Source organism: Oratosquilla oratoria, chromosome 20 (assembly GCF_046742065.1).
Source record: "Oratosquilla oratoria isolate Oo_2021 chromosome 20, ASM4674206v1, whole genome shotgun sequence".
NCBI lineage: Eukaryota > Metazoa > Arthropoda > Malacostraca > Stomatopoda > Squillidae > Oratosquilla > Oratosquilla oratoria.
Genome location: NC_134796.1, coordinates 791,477 through 800,866, shown reverse-complemented (window position 1 = coordinate 800,866; position 9,390 = coordinate 791,477). Strand labels below are relative to the sequence as shown.

Sequence of the window (9,390 nt, the reverse complement as noted above, 5' to 3'; positions counted from 1 at the left end):
TTTCAAACATCCACCACTCTGTGTGGATTTTTTCCAGATCGTTTCTATAACTATTCTTTTTGAGTTTCCTTTCATGTCCCCTTGTTTTTCTTTTATTACACTTTAATAAATCTTCATGATTCTGTAAATGGCCAATAGATCGCTTCTTTCTCTTCTTTGTTCCAGGGTTGGTAGTTCCAGTTTATACCCTCTTTGTTCGTGTGTCAATTTTGAAAGTGCTGGGGCCATCTTTGTCGTTAATCTTTGGAATTTTTTTCTATTTTCCTTATATATATATTTTGTTTTGTACTGGGTGTCTATAGTGTCGCAGCGTACTCCAATCTTGGCCTTATTAATGTGACTAGTATTTTTTTCTACCATCACTTCATCCAATTAAAAACCACCTTTATTGATCTTAGCAAATTGTAGGTTTCTCTGACTATTTCGTTTATATGCTTGTCTGGGGACATGTCTTTGCTGATAATAACTCCTTTTCGGAACTAACTTTACTTCCTTTGTACCGATTTTATATTCTGATATACATACATATATACATTATATATATATATATATATATATATATATATATATTTGTATTATATATATATACTTTTTTCCAAATTCCATTATACTACATTTCTTAATGTCGAGGTTCACTTCGCACTTTCGACTCCATTCCCAGGTCTCTCTGTAGCGATTCAGTCTTTTTCCGTAATTTCAATAGTTTTGCGTCGTCTGCAAAGAATTTCATGTAACATTCTACACCTTCATCTATGTAATTTATTATATATATATATATATATATATATATATATATATATAGCAAACATTATCGGTGTCAATACTGAACCCTGTGGGACTCCACTTAACATTTCTTCCCAGGTCGAGTTTCTATCTCTGAGCACCACTTTCGTTTTTCTCCCATGCAAGAAATCTTCCATCCATTCCAGTAATTTGCCTTGTACACCTGTTGTTTCGATTTTTCTTAATAGTTTTGTGTGTATGCGTGTGATTCACCATGGTATTAGATCACGTGTTAGACTCGTGATCGGCAGTTATTTCCTTCGCGAGAGCTCAAAGCTCATATATGACCGATCTCTGGGTAATGCTGTGACCTTACACGCGCACCAAACTCCCCGCCCACGAGGGTTGGAGTAACGACTCTCAGCGCAGCGATACAGAATTTTTTTCAGCCCTGGACGGGTTTCGAACCCGGACCGCCGTACTGGCGGCCGGAAACTAACCGCAGCGACATCGTGTGTGTGTGTGTGTGTGTGTGTGTGTGTGTGTGTGTGTGCGCGCGCGCGCGGTGACAGCATTACCCAGTGCACGGGCCACATGCAAGCTCTGAGCTCTCATGCAGGAGGGTATTGGGCGTCAATCAAAGGCCGCGGTAGTGGTGTTGAATCCTGTGCACTTTTCTCCCTTAAAACAACCTTACTAAACTGGCTGAAACCACCGTGAGATAGATAGAGGCTGCATCGTTCCCTATGGGTTAGACCGGTGGTCCAACAGTAACCCTCAAGGTCGGGGTTGGGTGAGGGAGTGAGAAAGTGTAGATGTGATATTATTAACCGAATGAAGCCACGGGTGTATCTTCCCTCAACAGGAAAACATATTGCAATAATAATTCATCCTGACAAAACTCCCTCGTATCGTCAGTCTGCTTAATTAAGGGGAGGAGCCTCCGGCGGTCATAGGGAGGAGGAATTTTGTTTTGTCTTCGGGGTTGCCCAAAAATGACAATTATAAACAAAGTAAATGAAGATTTTTGACCCCGAATTTTACCTTAATTTCCCTAAGGGCGCCGCCCTTAGGCATGTTTTGTACGTCAAAACTATGCAATTTCTAAGGCTGAACACTGTTATAATTATTAAGATATTGATTTGGAATTTATGCTACTATTACTTCTTGTGTAGATTAACAATTGTAAACAGCCATTTTTTTTATTATTTTTTTTTAGGGTCGTCTACTTTCATGTATTTTTTGTGTGTAATTTTTCACGTAAAAAAATGGTAAAAAATACAATAAAATCAATATCTAAAAAATTTGGCTCTTTATTTATCATCAGAGATATCCATAGTTATAGCACCATAAATTTCATGGAATTTGAACAGTAAATAAAAAAGTTGTGGCACTTTATAATAATAAAAAAAAAAGTTAGAATTTTTACACCGATTTTTTTTTCTCGAAACCAATTAATGCTATGCTGAATACTCTATTACGACTACTGCCTTACTTATACTTGTATAGAAAAGACTGAATCTCTCGTATTTTGGCTCTAGGGTTCAACAAAGGCACTTGGTCCCCCACCCCTACCCACCCGGGAAGAGTATTACTTCAGAGGGTATCGGAACTGCCCACATTGCCTAGTTTTTCTTAGAACCCTCCTGCAGAATAGTCTCTTTTATCTATTGTTGCTCTCATCTTCTTCCTCTTCTCACTGGGTCCTCTTTCTGAGGATAATAGCCTTCTTTTCTCCATCTTGCTTAGGCTTCTGTCAAGTGCCTGTGACCCGAGCTTGAGTTCTTTCAATATAGAGCCTTCCTGGTAGCCAAAGCTATGGCTTAGAATTGCACTTCTTGCAATAAAATGCAGCTTTGACAGTCCCAACAGCTTCCCTTTGCTGGCTCTAGCCCAGATTTTTGAATGGAAGCTTTCATTAGCATTTTGAGTATAACCCTGAAGCAACTTCTGCAAATCTTCGTCTCGAACAAGAGAACGATACACTGCTTTCACTTTCTTGATTGCATCATCATCAAGTTTTATGATTAGGTGACTTTTTTGGGAGCAATTGTTGTTGCATCCTTCCCCATCACTACTTCCTTTTTGTAGCTGCAAAATGTATAGTTTCATCCTCCCTCTCTCTCTCTCTCCTCCTCCTCTTCTTCTTCTTTTTCATCACTTTTATTGGCCAGTGTTTCTTTACGTATTAGTGCTTTTCCTGTCCTCTTGAAAGGTGTAGAAGTTGATGGAACAGAACCTGATGTTTCGGGTGACAAAATCAGCTGATGTGGTGGGCGTGTCTACACGCACTTGTAACAATCTCTCTCGGTTTTTTTTTTTTTTTTTTTTCCTTATACAACGCATACGTTTCATATGCTTTTTCACTTTATTAAGACCCATAACTATAATGGTAACACAATAAAATGGAAATAAAACGTAAATTACACACGTCAACTCGACGATAAATGTAAACAAACGTAGACAGCACAATATCAAAGCTTTTGTAAACAACTTTTTCTAATCAAATATGTACTTATGTTAGCCGTGAAATGCTGCTTTAGATAGGAAAAAGATCGTACTGCAAAGCACTAGTCAGTGAGGGTATGAAAAAAGACAATAAAAGCAATACAATGGCAAACATGTTGACAAACGTGGTTATTGCCATATTTGATGCAGCCTGCCATCCCCTACCTCCCGCCACCAAAGTGCATTTTGATGGTATTTGCCATTTACGTTTTCACTTCAAATCATACGTCTGGCAGACCTTGATAACTGAACAAGCATTTATGATGCTTACTAATTTCGTACCCACGAACGAAAATAGCCATTTTTAGCAAGAGCCTCCCCTTAAAGTTACAAGTTGCTTGGTTTTTCAGTGTGCGTGTGAACTGCTAAAGTCCACAATGAGAGAGAGTGGGTAGGAAAAGTGGATAACGTAAGTTTGACAGGTGGATACAGTGTGGGTGGATGGATGGGGTGAGGGAAACTCGGATGCATGTAGAAGAGCGAGAGATGGATTATGAATGGATGACGTGGTTCGAAGTGACGTTCTTCTCATCCGCCTCATAATATTGACTATTTTGAATGGATGGGAGAGGGACCTACTGTGCTGTGCTTCACTGCATTGCCAATAACCCGAAAAGTGGGCTGATAGCCCGCAACCTTTATGTGTACGTATTTACATATATAAACATAAATAATAGAACGAACAAACAAATACAAACACGCACGCACATACACACGTAATTACAAACATACGCTTACGCCCTGTTCATTGACACTCATAGGTCACCTGTTGGGTACTACACTCGATCTTTGGTGAAATGTGCCTCACAAGCCGCCCACTTAGATTTGTTATCACGTTCAAGGCTACCTCACGTAACAGCTGCATCTCCACCCGCCAACAATGACGTCAAACACTGTGCATTTCAGAATAACACTTTCGAGTAGAAACCACCGCGCGACATTCTTCCGTCATGCATACACTTGACTGAAAATTCATGGTGGCGACACGAACCCTGATCCCAGTCTCGATTCTGCACGAGAAAGATTTATGCAGGTAATATTTTAGGGAATTGAGACACCCTTGCAGACAGAGTCACTTAGTATATTTCTATGATCGGAGAGTAATCCCCCATGAACAAACAAAACTGGCAACTTTTAATTTTCAACTAAAGCACCCACTTGGTACCCTCTCTTGACTTCTCCTTTACTTGCTGCCGACTCCATCTCTTCAGCGCTATCACTTGTTCCCAACCATACAGGTGTCGGATAACGACGATGAAATAAAATACTGTGTCAATAAAAAAAAGAGAGAAATCAGAGGGTGCAATTCCGACCAGTAATCCAAGTTTGGTTGAACATCTATAGGCCTTGTTGCCGCACGTCACGCAATACTACGAAGCCATGAATGCTTGCAAGGCCGTCAACCGTCATGCAGTACATACAAACCAGATAAACAATGAAAACTTACTTTTCTCTAAGCAATGACTAACCTTTTATCAAGGGTGGGTTCGAAAGGAAGCCTGATGTCACTTCGTTACAGGTGTTAAACTGCCAGTGCACTATTGCGCGAAGATTTTCTTCCTGGTTTACAGCACCGACACTGGTATGTTTACTTTCTTCTTCCTGGAGTCGATGTGGTTCAAGTTTGCACTGTATTTATATGCACACGCCAGTGTAGTTGCCACTAACTTCCCGACAATTTAACTTGTTGGTCAGATTGGTTAACGAAAAAAGAAACGTCATGATATCACGAGTTAAGTTGGTATAAAGTGTTTTATTGTGTTTACAGTATTCGCACATAATGATTTTCTGACGGTAGAATTGTGTACATTTTAGGTACTTCAAGGGTAGTGCGTGTAAATTTCTCATTTTCAGAGAAGGATGTAATATTTCGTTACAGTTGTCCGATTAATTGATATTCATATTTAAATTTCACATCTAAAATTTGTAAGAAATATACACAATATCTTGTGTGTCGTATTTAAAAACCACGGCTACATTTCAAACTGGCACCTCAACTATGACGTCACAATGTTTTGGTTGTGGGTGAGAGCTCGAAAGGTCTTGTGAAAACTTGTTCGTCCGTAGTAATGTTATGTCCACAAAGGGAATGGTATGGTTGGGCAGAACGGTAGAAACAGTGAAAGCCTTTAGGGCAGGTGTTCCTAAACCAGTGCCTCAGTACCCCCAGGGAGCGTCAAAATCAGTTCTTGGCAGTATCGAAAAAGGCATCCTCAAAAATGTGTAACGTAATGTAATGTGAAAAGCAATCTGATATTGAATTGTTTTGTATATTAAGTTGTATTTCATCCATTTATTTACTCGGAATAAAAAAAAATAAATGCAATTCAGTTGTTTGTTTATAGCTGTCCTGTTTGCTCTTTTGTACTGGAAAAGCTAAATGTTGGGAGTAGCAATCTGATATTGGAGAGGGAGTTTCAGGTTGACTTTGGGGTATCGAGTCTGAGAAAAAAAAAAATCATTGCTTTAAACTATGGAGGGACGTGCACATTTACCTGGTTGTAATTGTTGTTTTGAAGAGTGTGCGTTCCTAGAAGAATGTTGATAATAACTCCCTTGTTTCTGCCACCTATCAATCTCCCTAAATACATCAAAGATTCCATCTCAGGGGCGCTTTTAACCCCCAATGTAAGAAATACTGGTATTTAGCGACGACATTCGAATGTAGTTTGGGATGAATATATTGTGTATTCTACTGGAACTATGCACAACGTACACACGAAGTAGGTTATTTTTTTAGTGGCACTGTGTATTTTGGAATATAGACCGGCAGCCCAGGGCATTTTGGTCAAACGAACAAGGTACCAATATCCGAATTTAGGATCATACACTATGTGATAAAGCATAAGAAGATATCGATAGCTGCTAGTGAATCCCTGCTGCTTCTAATCCCTGGAACCGTAATTAAAGGGTCAAAAATGCGCTGGATCAAAATATATTTTTTCCCCTAAATTGGCAAACCACACAGACTGTTGAATACCCCATGCCAGACAGTTTGCCCTGTGCAGGGGATTCCCAGACCCCCAGAAATTGGTAAAAAAAAAAAAAAAAAATTAAGGGCTATATCAGGCGCGGATCCAGGAATGTTATTTGGGGGGGGGGGACCAATACTTGAAACACGCCGATATTTTAACCCCAAGAATAATGCTGTTGGCTTGGAGATTGGTCCAGAAACCTAAGTCTGTTTTGCTCGTAATTGTATGTAAAGTCATATATAATTCACAAATATAATTCAAATTATAAATTCGCACTAAAAAGTGTTTATCCAAGGAGAATCAAACGTGAGATGAGTGTACTATACTCGGGGCGTTGTGGGGGAGAGGGGGGGCTCGGGCCCCCTGTCACCCCCCCTTGTATCCACGGCTGGGCTACATTAAACATTGAAGATACCACATAAAACCAAATTTACATGAACAGTCACACTTTGATAAATATCTAATATGCAACGCCAGACAATTTCTGCTGCAATGGCTTTGCCAACTCCCAAAACAAGACCCTTTTTCTAGCAATGGTATAGATTGAACTAGATTATACCTGCAAAGTACCCCCCATAAATAACATAAAATGAACACGAATGTCACACACAATTCAGTTGACCTTTGCCAAACTCATGGTCTACTGCGTAGGGGTCACCAGATCCCTAGAAAAGGGTCAATAGACCCCTAGAGAAGGGTCACCAGTTCCTTAAAAAAATTGTCACAGTTACTTCTCTGTCCCACAGTCTGAATCATCACTCCAACCACTTTCGGTATCTGAATCACCCCCCTCCTCGTTAAACTCAACAGCTACTTGCCCATTTTCAAGCTCGCCCGCACTGCCTTACGCTCAACCTCTTGGGGGAAAAAATATTGCATTGCAGGGCCTGTGCATCAATCTGGGATGTAACATCCACGTTTGTCCTTCCAACCATAGTTCAGAGTACTCTCTGGGGAAATGCTGACTCCTCAAGTCCCAGCGATGGTTTGGAGCCTTTGAACTATGAATGGAAGGACAAAAATGGTCGCTGCAAGGCATTAACCCTTTTCTAATTGTGTGACTATCCCTTCTTTTAAAGAGCACATAACATGATTGTGTAATTAGTCTACACCAGGAGGCACATAGCTACCGTGCGGCGACGGCAGGGTTATTCACGTAGCAGCCTGGAAGGTCAGCCGCGCGACCAGAGGATCTGCACCCGCCCCAGAGCGTGCCGAAAAAAAAAAACGCCCAACCCCCCCCCACCCGCCGCGTCAGCCGGTATAAAAAAAAAAAAAAAAAAAAAAACGGCGAACACGGCTTTTCGGGAGTTTGAGAGTGATAAAACCTAGTGCCAAGGACTGATGCTTCTTCCCTTTCACCTGAGGTAACTTCGACGGGAAGGTCGACTTGGAGCACAAGGACACTACGCGGCAGAGAGGGAGCAGCCGAAAGAGGACGACGACCGAATAGGCAACGATTCTCGACGCGCACAAGGACCAAGCCGAGAGCATCTTCACTTATTGTAATTTGTTGTTGCTGTGGATTAATTTTTAAGATAAATTAATTGTAATTCATAGGATTAGAGGGAAGTGACCCACACAAGCATTGTATAAGTACCTTGCATATATCTTTTATATGCAAGGCCTCTCGGAGCTTCAACAGAGGATTGCTACGCACGACGGAGGAAAAAGCTGAGGGCTTCCTCCGCCATTTCGCTGGCGCAAGCTTGTCGAACAACCTCCAATCTTGCACTCAAAAGATAAGACATCCACACAAATACAAAAAAAAAAAAAAACATACTACGCGGTAAACTAGAAACCAGTCCCCCCCCAAAAAAAAAAAAAAAAAAAAAAAAATCTAGGGGTCAGTGAGTACACGAGCTGTCGCCGGGCCAGACCCAAAACTCCCTGTCTATAAGTCCTGTGCTGCTGCGGGGCCAGACCTATCTTCTTCCAGGCATCGTCTGGCGCCTACTGTGGATCCCTCCGGAGTTCCCGACGAGGATCTGCGCGACGACGCCCCAGGGGTGAGAGGCCGTGGCGGCTGCTGTCCATCAGCCGCACGCCCAGTACTACTACGTAACTGCCGCATGTCGCCCACCACACACACTGGCCAGAAGATTCGCCGAAGGACCCCCGGCTCACCGCCACTCCGGTGCCAGCAAACTCGCCGTCGGCGGTAGGAACCCCGTGGAACCCCTCGCCCACATGGGACTGGCTGCAGGTACCTCCGTCCGTCTTGCCTTGCTCGCGGGTTTTAACGGGATGGCCTTTCCCCTAGCCAGTCGCACATAGAAACTTATGTAAATAGCACTCCCATTGTAATAGATATACTTAGTATTTGTCGTGTACGGCTGTCTTCCCCTCTACCCTACACTTAACAGCTGCGACCAAAGTCATCACCTTTGCCCTGTGCACTTGGACTGATAGGACATGTAACAGTCACTGCTGGGAATTAGAGAAAAATGCAGGATTCAAACACACAACAAAGTGTCACAGAAAAAAAATGTGCTTCATTCAGCTTCACCCAATTCCCTGATCTATTCTATTGTATGTTTTTATGGTCACTCAATCAATTAATACATTGCCCCTGCTCCCTCTTGCCATTGATATTTTCCTTTATCCCTGCAGAGCTAAGTCTCATAATCCAAAACTCACCAATTGCCACTTGTGTGGACGTTTGAGCCTACGGCATAAACTCACCTCCAGAATTGACCCAGGACATAAAACACCACAAATTCCCGAACTGGGTTTACGTCCTGGGCCAAAACATCCACACAAGTGATGGTTGGTGAGTGCTGGATTAAGAGACCTAGATGTATTTTCCACTTGTTTCAGGAAAGACATCAGGTCCACACACGTTAGGTTTATCTAAGCCCACCTGCTATTTTTCTTACATTTTGTGATTATATCATACGAAAAAATATTCTGTTCAAACTATAATAAAACCTAGGATGTACCAGCTTATTGACTCAACCTCACAGACTATTAATAAACTCGTTGAAGACGGAGACGGGAGAGGAAATTGCACTAGTGGTGATGAATGAGATATTTCTGGAATGGAGTCCAGTGGACGGAGTCTTGATGGACAGTTGCACCGCGTTTCGGTCGGGAGCACTGAAAGAAATGCTGAACAAATGGAGCAAGAGACGTTTCTTTAATGCTGCTTATCGGCCGATCGGAAATGGAATAGTAGAACGAC

At 41.8% G+C, this 9,390-nt stretch overlaps 1 protein-coding gene across 1 annotated transcript in view; it reads right to left on the bottom strand.

The window, feature by feature from the left end:
• LOC143036361 (protein mono-ADP-ribosyltransferase PARP3-like) overlaps window positions 1–4,859 on the bottom strand; it is a 32,958-nt gene extending 28,099 nt beyond the window's left edge. The window contains exon 1 of the mRNA XM_076203610.1: window positions 4,701–4,859. The gene's annotated coding sequence lies outside the window, so the exon portion shown is untranslated. The remainder of the gene's footprint in view (window positions 1–4,700) is intronic.
• Between the last annotated feature and the right edge of the window lie 4,531 nt (window positions 4,860–9,390).